A 13,078-nucleotide genomic window follows, 5' to 3' on the forward strand; every position below is an offset into this window, starting at 1 on the left:
TAAAAGCAATGTCTCCAAGGAGGGAGGAGCTTCAGCAGGTCCACTCAGGGCTGATTGGTGTCCCTTGCAGACAGAATGCACAAGGAACTGGTACCTGGCTCAGGACACTAAGACTGTGTCTAAGAGAACCAGAAAAGTCAGGGAGAGTTCTTGAAGTTTCACACAGGAGCCATGAAAAGCCTACACTCACAGAGCAGGTTTAAAGGGATAATAGAAAATAAAAATAACGAAGCAGTTATAATTATCTTTGGCGCATCCTCTGTGTTTAACACATGGTTCCACTGAAATATATCACAGACGCTTTCTGCCTTTTAAACAAAGTATGCTAAGTTATTAAGGAAAGGTCACGTTATTTTCAATCATATCATGACTAATGCAATAATGAAAGAAATGTGGGTTTGTGTACCACAACATTTGCGCAGGAAGCACATACAAGAGCGCCCCCAAGGTCTGTGGAGACCTACGGTGTTATTCTTACAAATGTGTTTCCAATTTTTCTGCCACCTCATTTGGTTGCCATATTGTCCCTTGTCACTTTCACTCATGTCTTTGTGCTTCTTTGTATTATATCCTCTCTTATTTTATTGATAATTGGTTGGGACATTAACTTTTTCAAATTATGAGTTAATTGTGAAGCTCATAACTTTTATTGTTGCTGGCTCAACAACATGCTACACAGAGAAAGTTGCTGGATAACTGATGTATGGATAAAGGAGTTCCCATTTAATGTATATGTTAGGTGAAAAGCCAGAAGCATGTACACACTAGGTATTCATTGATTCTGTTTGTTGAACAAATTTGAAGCGAATTGGCTTTTTCTTTATGCATTTTTCATTCCCGGATGCATTCAGCTACTGTCTTTTGAGTGCCTACTACCTGACAGAGGCTGAACTTGCATCCGGCGTTGCTGGCATGGACTGAATTATTTAGTCAACTGCTTCTATTTAAGTTCTTGTGCTCAGTCCTAAATGTTGTGTGCTGTAACTTGGACCAAGAAATGGATTTTCCATGTCTCTTAAGAAGGGCAAATCTCTGATGTTACTTACGCAGATGAAGAAACTATGGATTTAGCACCAGATGGGGAATCAATTCTAGCCCACAAATGGCAGAGAATTTGCTCTGGGGCCCAAGAGTAATAAAACTAACACTTTACATTTATATGATGCTTTAATTTTCCAGATTGCTTTAATAACTATCTTCATGTTGTATTTTCACAGCAACCTTCTGAGGGGTAAGACAACCACTGTGAATTCTATTACAAGTGAGGTTTAGCATCCGCATGGCCCAGAGCCAGTAACCAAGTTTAGGGCTAGAATTCTGTGAAATCCAGTTTTTGATGTTTTCTGTTTGTTTGTTTTGTTTTTTGTCTCTGAAATCTGAACTCTACACTCCACTACGATGTACTTAATTTCTACTTACGTGGCATTGGGCTGGCCTGGATGCTGGTGAAGTATTTAGAGATGACTGGACATTGGAGCCTAGATGTTTCTGACCTTCTGTTCTACTGAATAAAAGAGTTGAGATGCCAGAAACAGAACCAGGTCCAAGAATGGCTTTTGTGCATTAAGCCCTTGGCATAGGTCCCTGGCAGCAAACCTCTGCCTTCAAGTGTCCGGGAGCTGAGGGAAGGGCCTGCTTCCTGTAGCTAGATGTTTGGGTGGTGTTATTTGCCAACCCTGCGTCTGTTAGACCCTCGGAGTGAGGATGCTAACACGTCGAGAGGCACACCCCAAAGACTCAGAGTCCAGACCAGCTGATGCAAAAGCAAGAGGATTTATTCGGCGTCTGCGCAGACGGGCCTCCTGAACTCGGGAGTCCAGAGAGCGCCCCCAGCACAAAGCCACACGGTTTATATACCCGCAGTGACCAATCAAAAGCTCTATAGTGTCCATGCACACAGCAGTGCAATCCGTGAGCTGATCATGTGAAGGGCATGCGTCTTCTATCCAATCAGCTATGGGATCACATGGGAGGCATGCACCTCGTCGCCATTTTGTTGTTTACTTCTTTAGTAGTTCCTTTCCCTGCCAGCCTACTTGTTCACCCTGAGGGGGACGACGTCTCGCTCCCTCTGTTCCCCTGGTGGGAGAGCGGCGTCCCGCTTCCCACACCGTTACTTGAGTATTAGGAGGCATACAAACTGGGTTAGGTCTTAGCACAGCCAGGCACAAGTGTCGCAGCTAGCTAAGCATAGGGTCCCTTATTTTTATAGCTGCACCTAATTTTAGCTTTGGGGGAAAAAGTTTAGGGCTATAATTTTTAAACTTTAACTTTATTTGGGGCAAAGGTAACTTCTTGTTTTTAATGGTATTGGCTTAGGTCACTCCATCTTGGTTTGATTTTTAAGGTTCTTCATGTCCTTGCAGTGGCTTCTACCAAGGCAACGAGGAGGGGCTGCGGCAGGGAGCACAGGCTGAAGGGAAAGAGGAATTGCCTGCCTCACTGATGCCCCCAACTTCCAGAGGCTCAGCCTCTACCCAGGGAGCTGCCAGGCTCCCTTCTGTGGCCGGCCGTGGGGAAGTCAGCGACGAGCAGGCCCCTGGGGCAGCAACACGCATGTCGGATCTGCAGCCCACTCCTGCGTTTCCCTCATTGCACGTATTGTGTTGGGACAATGGTCTGATCAAATGTTTCCTAATTTCAATGTGGACTTCTTCTCTCTAATGAGTCTCTTTCTCCCAGCTCGAAATAGAGAAGATGTTAAAAATGTGACACACACTACAGATGGGTCACCCACATCTGGGCTTTTCATCTTAAGAGTGGGGCTGGGAGTGGGGAGATGGTTACAACAAGATGTGGCTGACTTTTCTTATAAAAGGGGTGAGTGGGGAAGGGGGGTAGGGAGATGGGGGAGCGAGACCAAATCATCTACCATTGTTACTGAATGATGGGCACATCCATGGAGACTAATTATAATAACGATCCTGGTCCATGACTGGCTCAGAGCACAAGTGCCCCTCTCTATGCCAAGCTCTCAAATTCGGGCACCTGGATTGCACCTACGAAGTTGGCATTTACCGAAGAACCCCATGCACAGATGGATATTTGCATGTGAAAAACGAGTCATTGTATGTGTAGCAGGAGCTTCTGCACCCAAATACCAGCCTCTTCCTGAGGTGTTGGGAGTGGTTTCTGGTTCCTTGGAAAACTGGCCAGCAATGTGCTGGTGCAGATTTGAGTTCTGGATGTGTGCAAGACATGGATTTAGAGAAGTATTTTTTTAGAAGTATCTGTGATGAGTCCATCTGTAAGCATTGATGGTCTGTGACGTGCCTGGCACTGGAACATGGTGAGTGACAGCCAGACTGTGCCATCGCGTAGACACAGAATCAAATCCCAGCTCCACTCTAGAAGTTACTCAGGCAAAGTGGCAGCAGAGGGTCATCTGTCAGAAGAGCTGCAGATGCTGGATACATTTGTGCGTCAGGTAGTGTAGTGCCGTTGCAGAAGCATGTAGATCTCTAAGGAAGCTGATTCTGGCCATTGTGAGGTTCAGTCTGTGACTCAGCAGGAATTGAACCAGGACTGTCTCTTTTTTGTTTGTGTGTTTGTTTTTAAGTAAACAGTATATTTATTTATTTATTTATTATTTACTTATTTGAAAAATACAGTTATAGAGAGGAAGAGGCAGAGAGAGGGAGAGAGAGGGAGAGAGAGAGAGAGAAAGTCTTCCATCCTCTGGTTCATTCCCCAGATGGCCGCAATGGCCAGGACTGTGCTGATCTGAGTCTCCCATGTGAGTGCAGGGTCCCAAGGACTTGGGCCATCTTCTACTTTCCTAGGCCATAGAAGAGAGCTGGATCGGAAGAAGAGCAGCTGGGACTAGAACTGGTGCCCATATGGGATGCAAGCACCGCAGGCGGCTGCCACAGCACCAGCTCCAGGACTGCCCCTTTTAACTGTCTTGCCCTTTGCCCATCTACCAGGGATACTCTATGTATGAGCACTTGGTGCAGGAAGGGACCCGAAGGACGAAGACATACATCATTCTTCTGCAGAAGGGTTCTCCCTTTTGTTCGTGAGCCACACTGAGACCTGCAGGGAAGAAATCTTCAAGCCTGGCTTTACAGGCACAGTTTCTACCGCCAGTGCTTCCTAGGGTCAGCCTTGAGGATCAGAAAAGCTTTAAGATCTCAGAGGGAGTCTGCCCATCTCCTTCCTCACCCATGATGGTGCCTGGGGCTGAATCTTTGCCTGGAGTGCACCCTGCCTCTCTCTTCACTGATCTATGTTCTTCCCTTCCTTCAAGCTCAGATAGCCGTGCACCTCTTTGTGGAAAATCAACCCCGGCTGGCACTCACTAGGCTAATCCTCCACCTGCGGCACCGGCACACCGGGTTCTAGTCCCGGTCGGGGCGCCGGATTCTGTCCCGGTTGCCCCTCTTCCAGGCCAGCTCTCTGCTGTGGCCAGGGAGTGCAGTGGAGGGTGGCCCAAGTGCTTGGGCCCTGCACCCACATGGGAGACCAGGAGAAGCACCTGGCTCCTGGCTTTGGATCAGCGCGGTGCGGCCATTGGAGGGTGAACCAATGGCAAAGGGAGACCTTTTTCTCTGTTTCTCTCTGTCTCTCTCTCTCTCACTCTCCACTCTGTCAAAAAAAAAAAAAAAAAAAAAAAGAAAGAAAAGAAAAGAAAAGAAAGAAGAAGAAAATCAATCCCACGAGACAGGTCCAAGTCCTAGCCCCATTGAATGGATGAGGAGACTGAATCACAGAGACAGCAAGTAACTAATGCAACGTCACAGAGCCGATAAGGAGTGGACCTGGTCCTCTTCTAACCTTAGAGCCTATTGTGCTCCTGGGCACTCAGTGAATTTGTCATGAAGAAGACGGAGGGTTTTCTTTGGCCTTGGGCAGACGTCCAGCCATCCTTGGCTTTAAGGAGCTGTGTGGTGGTTTTATAGCATTCCCAGAGTACTACAGGCACAGACTGGGAGAGGTGGGTGATTGTGGGCTTCAGATGAGCTGCCAGCCCAGAGCAGCAAGAAGCAGAGGGAGAGTAGTGCTCTTTGTGCAGTGCTGTAGGACGTGGTGCAGAACCGTGTGTCCTGCCACCGCCATGGAGGAGCTCCAGGCTGCAGCTTCTGCACAGCTCTGTGCTTCTCCTCAAATGCTGCTGCTCTCCCTGGGCTCGCATTTCCTGTGCAGCAGCCTCCTGGAGCCCACCCCTTCCTCTCCCCCACAAGCAGTTATCATCCTTTTGTTTCCTTCATACCCCCTAAAGACAAACAAAGCCCTTTTGTCTTTAAGGTTTTTGCTGCGAATCACTAAGGGAAAACAGAGTATCAGAAAAAATAACCCACATGAAGAACTGGTCAACAACCAATCCTTGGCATCTTAATCTCTTGTTTGTATTTTTAAACTCCCTCTGAGACCATGAATGGGAGCCGCAAGGATCTTTGTCCAGTTGGAGCTCACCGACTCTCCCCACTGTCCTCTGGGGTGAGGCCATGGTGACTGTTTCCTGCACACGGCTCCAGTTTCCAGGCTGAATGTGCATCAGGTTTCTTGGTGTCCAGCAGGCATCTGGCTTCTCCAAGGACCTCTACAGTGAGTTACCCTGACTCCACTGATGGTTGTCCCTGGGGTTTTTCCTGTACTCACTGTCTCCAAGAACAAGAATCATTGTTCTCCTCTGCTGTCTGTCCTCCAACTTGTCAATTTTTTTCCCCCAAAGCCTATGTTATTGTCTACCCAAGTAGTGTAGAAATAGTTGATGTCTTGTCTGGGGGCTTCACCCAGTTAGTTAGTTTCTGATGGTAAATTTACACATTTATCCAAGCACCTTTAGAAGGATCTAATTTTCATTTAGAACCATCTAATAAATGATAGCAAATAAAGGAATAGGTGAGTGGATTGAGCCAGTCTACTTGGGGTAAATGTCTGGTTGGAAAGGTCTTGCCAGAATGTTCTGCCTTGACAATGACATAAAGAAGACCTGAAGTCCAAGCAGAAACCTGGAGACAGATGTGGAGGTGTAAGAAGAGGGCATTGCTTAGTTCTTACTGTAACTACATAGTTTGATGTATGCGCTTTGATGATTTGGTGCTGGAAAATGAGACAGACTTAGTTAGGAAGAGGCAGGAAAGAAGAATGTAGGGTCAGAGGACTTGGGGAAGGCACCAGACCTGAGAGAAGGCTCGGGACCACTGGGGTTGGGAAAGGCAGCGTTTAATGAGGCAAGGGAGGGGGCAGATGATTAGCGTGTGATGGAAGACTGAAGGCATGTCGAGCAAAAGCCAACAGCTGTGTGAAGCCAGTAGGCTGATGGGCCCCCAGCCTTCCCTCCCCTCAGTATGGGTGGCCTTTTCCTGTTTTCTTGTCTGCATCTCCTCAGGCAGTCGTGAATGATGAGGCCACCCAACAGAAGTGATAAGTCCACAAAATCTCGGTATTGTTACACTCTTTTTCCAGCTTAAGCAATTCCTTTATGGTCTGGGGCAGAGCGTTGTAGCAAATGCTCCCATCAGACCACCCTGAGCTTCTCCTGGGAGACGCACTTGTGGAAAGAGGCAAGATTCAGAGCAGATGAGGATGATCCTCATTATTTTGGTGACCACGGAGGATTGCGCACATGAGACACTAAAATCTTACGGTGCTGGAGATCTGTTTTGTGGGAATCTGGCATCAGTTCAGCAGACAGAGACTCCAGACATCCAGCCAACCCTGCATCTGTAATTTCAACAACTTAAAATACACGCTCACTGTACACAGTGTATCAAGATGACAATGAATGGAATAATAACAACAAGAACAACGTTGACTATTTGAATGTGAATTTTTTTGGAGTAATCCGGCACAGGGTCTTTAGGAAGTGCATGACATCATAAGTTGTACAGATGATACCTACCAATACGATGCTAAGGAGCCACTCTGTAGAGCTGTTATCAGTTACATTCGATGTCCAATGAGCATGGGGAAGAACAGCCATTATCTCCACCGGTGTTCATCTTCAAACAGCCCAGTCCTGCCTGATTTGTATCAGCATCTTCCCTGGAGTCTGGGCTCTAGATAGCCTTCCTGTTGCTGTGCATCTCACAGACCTCATGCCTGTCTTCCATGATATCCAGCTCTGACTGTCTATCAGCCTCTCCTTCCAGAGTGTGTCCACCAGGATCCCTGGTCCTTAGTCTCAGAACATGCCATCCTCACCCTCTTCTTGCTAACCAGTGAGCTCAGAGCTTGCTTGTCTCTGCAGAAGATGGTCTCTGATATTGAACCCTGTAGGGTGTTGCATTTTTTAAGAATTTATTTTAGGAGCTGGTGTTGTGGCACAGGAAGTTAAAGCCACACCCTGCAGCATCAGCATCCCACATAGGGGCTGGTTCAAGTCGTGGCTGCTCCACTTCCAACCCAGCTCCCTGCTAATGTGCCTGGGAAAGCAGCAGAGGATAGCCCAAGCCCCTGGTCCCCTGTACCTATGTGGGAGACCTGAATGAAGCTCCTGGCTCCTGGCTGTGGGCTGGCACAGACCCAGTTGTTGAAGCCATTTGGGGAGTGAACCAGTGGTTGGAAGAACTCTGTGTGTCTCTCCTTCTGTCTCTTTCTGTGACTCTGTCTTTCAAATAAATAAACAGATAAATCTTTAAAAATTATTTTATAAAAGTATGACAAATATGGAGTTAAAATTCTTCCAAACAGCTCTTGGTGTTATGAATAACATCCAACCTCACCCTGCACTCCTAGTTCCTAGTCCCTCAAGGTGAATTCTTTCCATGCTTTCAGATACTTTTCCTTCTGTATCTCAAGTAATGCATGTATGGTCTTAGTTTCTGGTTTCCTATGCCTCCTGTTGACTTTCTATTCTCAATCGCTTATTGATTGATTGATTTGAGAAAACAGGGAAATCGACAGAGAGGCAGAAGAGAAAATTTCCATCCACTAGTTCACTCCTCAAATGCAGGATGCAGTGGGGCCAAATCTGTACGCTGGGAACTCAGTCTGGATCTCCCATGAGGGTGGCAGGGACCTGACTACTTGGGCTGTCACTGCTGCATCCCAGGGTGTACGTGAGCAGGAAGCTGGAGTCAGGAGCCAGAACTGGAGGTGGAAGCCAGGTGCTCTGATGTAGGATGCGCTATCTTAACTACTTCTCCCAGTTGATTACTTTTTTGCAAGGATCTATCCCTGAACTGTCCATAATGGCGACAATCTTAATACCTAAACATACCAATTATCCTTTTGGCATATCTTCCTTTTCTTGAACTCTTTTTTTCCCCTCTGATTTGGATTTTGCTCTTCTGAGGTACAACATGGATATCTTATTGCAACCTCTCCAGATCCTGGGATTTTGTGTTTTCTCTCTCCTGTTTTAGTCTCTGCGGAATCCCCTGTCTTTGTCCTCTGTGGTTTACACATCAGTGGCCTCCTTAGCAAGATTATGGAGAGAGTTGCTGGGAGACTGGCATTTATGGAGACTGCGTCAGGAGCTCCCTTGCCCTCTGACTTGGAGTTGACTTTGGTCAGTGAGGAGAATGGACATGGATAGGAGAGAGTAGAGGAACATGAAGTAGGAGTATTTGTTCCCTACCTCACTTCTTGTTGAGCTGTGAGTCGGTGGTGGCCACAGCTTTTGCCGGGCACTATTTCCTAAAGCTGCAGCTGTCTCTCCAGGCTCAAGAAGGGCCCCTCCTCCTTCTGCCTTGAACAGCTCCCTGTGCCTGCCTCCTGCCAGCCTCAAGGACTTCGCCGTTGTGTGAGGCAGGTTGCTTGTGCACTGGTTACCAACTTGTCTGAGTCTGATGAGAGAACACTCACACACAAGTTCCATGGAGCAAGTTCATTCTTACGCATAGGCAGCAAAGGACAACTGATGCCTTAGACCATTGCTGGCCGGTGCCCATATGGCTCAGGAAAGCTATCCAGAGTGGATGGAGTCTCATCCAGGTGTCCCTCACTTGCACTGCAGCAGGAGGACCCCAGAAAAGCGGCCCACCCTGGGTTTCACACATCAGTGGCGCGTGAGCTGCTAGGCTACAGTACGGAAGGACAGCCTTTTCCTAGGGGAGAACTGGGACTGATGCCAGGCCATTGTGATCAGTCCCTCCCGATCTCAGGATAGTGTGTTCCTAGCACATTGGATAATTGTTCCTGAGAATTACAACAAGGAGAGAGTAAGAACTGACCGGGTCAGTCCAAGGCCACCCAGAAAACTGTCCTGCACATTTCTGGTGGGTAAACAGCTAAATTCTTCCACTTAGATGCGTCCCCTCTTTCCTGCCCACATTGATATAAGAAGTAAAATTCTAGTGCACTGCATATGTGGAAGTATGTATTTTGCCCCCATCTTTAGTTATTAGTTTGGGTATAGAGTTTTAGGGGCAAATCATTTGTTCCTTGTCATTTTAAAGGTATCGTTCTACTACTTCCAGCTTTCAGCATGACTTTTGATGACAGTAGTCATCAGGACCCCTGGCCATCTGTACTAGTCAGCCTCTCGTTGCTATGACAAAATAGTAGGAGTTTATTTAACTCAGTCTTGAAGAGTCAAGTTCAAGGTCAGGCAGCCCCATTGATTGGGCATGTGGTAAGGGTGGGGAATGGCAATGGTGGAGCAAGTGCAGAGGAATGGTTTCCTGGTGAGCCAGGAAGCAGAAGGGTTGGGAGTGGGGGCTGGGCCCAACTCAGACTTTTATACCTGGCCTTCTCTTTAGTACTACTTTCTGAGGGCACACCCCTAAGGACCCAGGGACTGCACACTAGACCCACCTCCTAAGCACTATAATGGGATTAATTCTCCACCATTTCAGTACTGTTAAATTGGGGGAGGGGTATGAAACATACTCAAACCATATTGTAATCTGATGTATTATCCTTTGTTCATGATTTGGTTTGCTTGCAGGAAGACTTGGAGTTCTCTCTCTTTTTTTTCCCTCCCCAATGTTGAAAGGATTCAAGATGGGGGGCAGGCATAGTGGTGCAGCAGGAGAAGAATGGAAGAGAAAACTAGAATTTCTATGTATTTTTAGATCTCACGCTGTACAGAAATGTTTGCATGTATGTTTTACATACGTATTTAAGTGTTACAATCCATGGTCAAATACGTTTTCCTAATGGAATACAATCTTAACTGTAGACAAACAAACAGTGCTCATAAGAGGATCTGGGAGGCCCAGAGCCCCTAAACACCCATTATATTTGTGTAGTTAACAGCCCGATGTGGAGGGTCTCGCCATAGTTTCTCTGTGGATATCATGCCTGCATACCCTTCCTGCTTAACCATTAGGGTGACAAAATCCTTGCTTTCAATTACAAGAACATTCATGCAGTGTTTGCCTACCAAGGCTTTTGGATCCATGTAATGACATTAAATTTAAAAATAAATAGCATTGAACTTACAGTATTAGTATTTTATTACCTAGATCTTTGATGGCTATGTTAGATAAATTTTCAGCATTTTTCCCACTCGTGAACCAAATGTCCCTTTTAGGTTTCTCTTTAATGGCCATGTGTTTAATTGCTGCTAGCTGCAGAAAGCCTCCATGTTTGCAGGTTTTTAGGAATGAAGCCATTCATCTCAGCAACCTAAACTGCATGTATCCTTAGAAGAGTGCATTGCGCATTGTTGTGGAGATTGTTGAGTTACCAGACGTTGGCTTGTCCAGAGGGGCTCATGTGAGGCCACACAGGAGCAGGCAAGAAAACACTGAATGCAGAAACAGCTGCAGCATCTTTGCCAGGAGTGCACAGAGATGGGACGGGCTTGATTTTGCTATTTGTGTAATACCCTAAGGTTCGTGGCTCATGAGCCATGGAGGACTGAACGTGGGATTTATGCTGTCTGTGAGTTATGTGTTGCATCTCTTACTCCGTATTAACCACGGTAGCCAGCTCCAAGAGGACCCCGTGAGCCCCACCTTCTGGCATTCATTCACACGGTGTGTAGTCTCTTCCCACTCTGGACCAGGGAGGTCTGTACGATCAACAGAATATGGCAAAATGATGGCGTGTCACTCCCAAGAAGAGATTATAATGGACACTGTGACTTTTGTCCTGGCTGACCTCTCATTCTTTTTTTTTTTTTTTTTTTTTTAAGGCAATTTGGCCCAGGAGAACCAAACTGCTATGTGGTAAAAAATCTTGTGCCAAGCCCTGTGCTACATACTGGGTGTACAAAGGTAAGACACGGCCCCTCATTATAAAACGACTCAATTCTGTGGCGGGGACAGCAATGCTTCCAGGCAAATACAATTCCCTATCTTAGATATGGCAGCAGTGGACCAGGCAAACCTCCCGTGCAGTTTCAGGAGGCTTCCAGCCAGCTCATCTTTGGTTCCCTGAAGAACTGCCTTTTAAGCTGGAGGGAAAAAAATATATATGCCCTTGAGGTAAATAAAGGAAAGGGAGGAGGAATCTTTTCAGACAGAAAAGTATGTGTGTAAGGGCGGAGAACTGAATTCAACAAGAATTTAATGAGGGGAAAAAGAATGTATTAGAACCTTGTTTCATGGAACCCACTGGAAATAAAAAAGATGTGTAAGACAAAATGCCTGTCCTCTAAAATCTTATACTGTCCCAAGACGTGAAGTCGTACAAGAGTGCTTTAAACCAGTGCAGCCCAATGTGGTAGCCACCAGACACATGTAGGAATCCCGTTCTTGAAATGTGGCTAGTCCAAGTGGAAGGTGCCACAAGTATAAAATAGTCAACTGTGAAGACTTGAAAAAACAAAACTGTATCATTAGCAACTTTTGTTTGTTATTAAATATTTATTTGAAAGGCAGTATTACAGAGAGAGAAAGAAAGAGATCTTCCATCTACTGGTTCACTCCCTAAATGGCCACAACAGCTGGGACTGGGCCAGGCTGAAACCAGAAGCCAGGAACTTCCTCTGGGTCTCATATGTGGATGACAGGAGTCCAAATACTTGGGCCATCTTCTTCTGCCTTCCTAGCTTCATTAGCAGAGAGCTGGATTGGGAGTGGAGCAGCTGGGACTTGAACCAGTGACCATATGGAAAGCCGGCACTGCAGTTGGTGGCTTAACATGCTGTGCCAAAATGACAACCCCAATTAGCAATTTTTATATTGATTACTTGTTGAAATGATTTAATTTTAAAATTTTATTTGAGAGAGAGACAGAGAAAGACACACACACACACACAGCTCTCATCTCCTGTTTCATTTCCCAAGTGCCTACAATGGCCAGGTCTGGTCTGGAGCTGGAGCTAGGAGCTAGAACCTCAATCCAGGTCTTCCATGTGGGTGGCAGAGACCCAACCATTTGAACTCCCACTTCTTCCTCCCAGGGTCTGCATTGACAGAAAGCTAGAATCAGGAGCTGGGACTGGGAATTAAAACCAGACAATCCAGTGTGTGCCACGGGTGTCGTAATGGCTAGGCCAAATGATCACTCCTGAAATGATATTTTTACTGGATAATGTTATATAAAACTCAAAATTATAACTGTCTTTACCTGTTTATCGGTTTCTTTTCATGTTTAAGGGCCTGCTAATATGTTTCAAGTTTTAGTTCTATCTGTGGTCTGCCTTTGTAGCTGCCATTGACTCCCTCTTGGACAGTACTGGTTTGTAGGCTGTGGCAACCACAGTCTAAGAGAGCTCTGGCAGCAGCACTGTGGATGGGAAAGCAGGACTAGGGCCAAAAGGTGCTGAGACCACAGACCCTGGCCTACTGCAGGCACTCTGTGCTGAGAAGGTCCAGTAGGGCCCCTGGAGAAAGCTTAGTTGACGAAGTGATGTCAGAAGTGGAATCCAGGCTGGCGCCGCAGCTCAATAGGCTAATCCTCCACCTTGCCGGCACCCCGGGGTTCTAGTCCCGGTTGGGGCGTCGAATTCTGTCCCAGTTGCTCCTCTTTCCGGGCCGGCTCTCTGCTGTGGCCCGGGAGTGCAGTGGAGGATGGCCCAAGTGCTTGGGCCCTGTACCGGCATGGGAGTCCAGGAGGAAGCACCTGGCTCCTGCCTTCGGATCAGCGTGGTCAGCCATTGTGGGGGTGAACTAACAGAAAGGGAAGACCTTTCTCTCTGTCTCTCTGTCTAACTCTGCCTTTCAAAAAAAAAAAAAAAAAAAAAAAAGTGGAATCCAGAGCAGGGCTCCAACACACAGTATCGACACTCATTCCC

The 13,078-nt window shown here is 46.7% G+C and overlaps 1 long non-coding RNA gene across 1 annotated transcript in view; it reads left to right on the forward strand.

Moving 5' to 3' along the window:
* Positions 1 to 13,078, forward strand: part of LOC108177400 (uncharacterized) — a 91,910-nt gene that overhangs the window by 34,476 nt on the left and 44,356 nt on the right. Inside the window, exon 2 of the long non-coding RNA XR_007923064.2 lies at positions 11,033 to 11,114. This is a non-coding gene — a long non-coding RNA (uncharacterized lncRNA). The remainder of the gene's footprint in view (positions 1 to 11,032; positions 11,115 to 13,078) is intronic.

This window comes from Oryctolagus cuniculus, chromosome 5 (assembly GCF_964237555.1).
Source record: "Oryctolagus cuniculus chromosome 5, mOryCun1.1, whole genome shotgun sequence".
Taxonomy (NCBI): Eukaryota; Metazoa; Chordata; class Mammalia; order Lagomorpha; family Leporidae; genus Oryctolagus; species Oryctolagus cuniculus.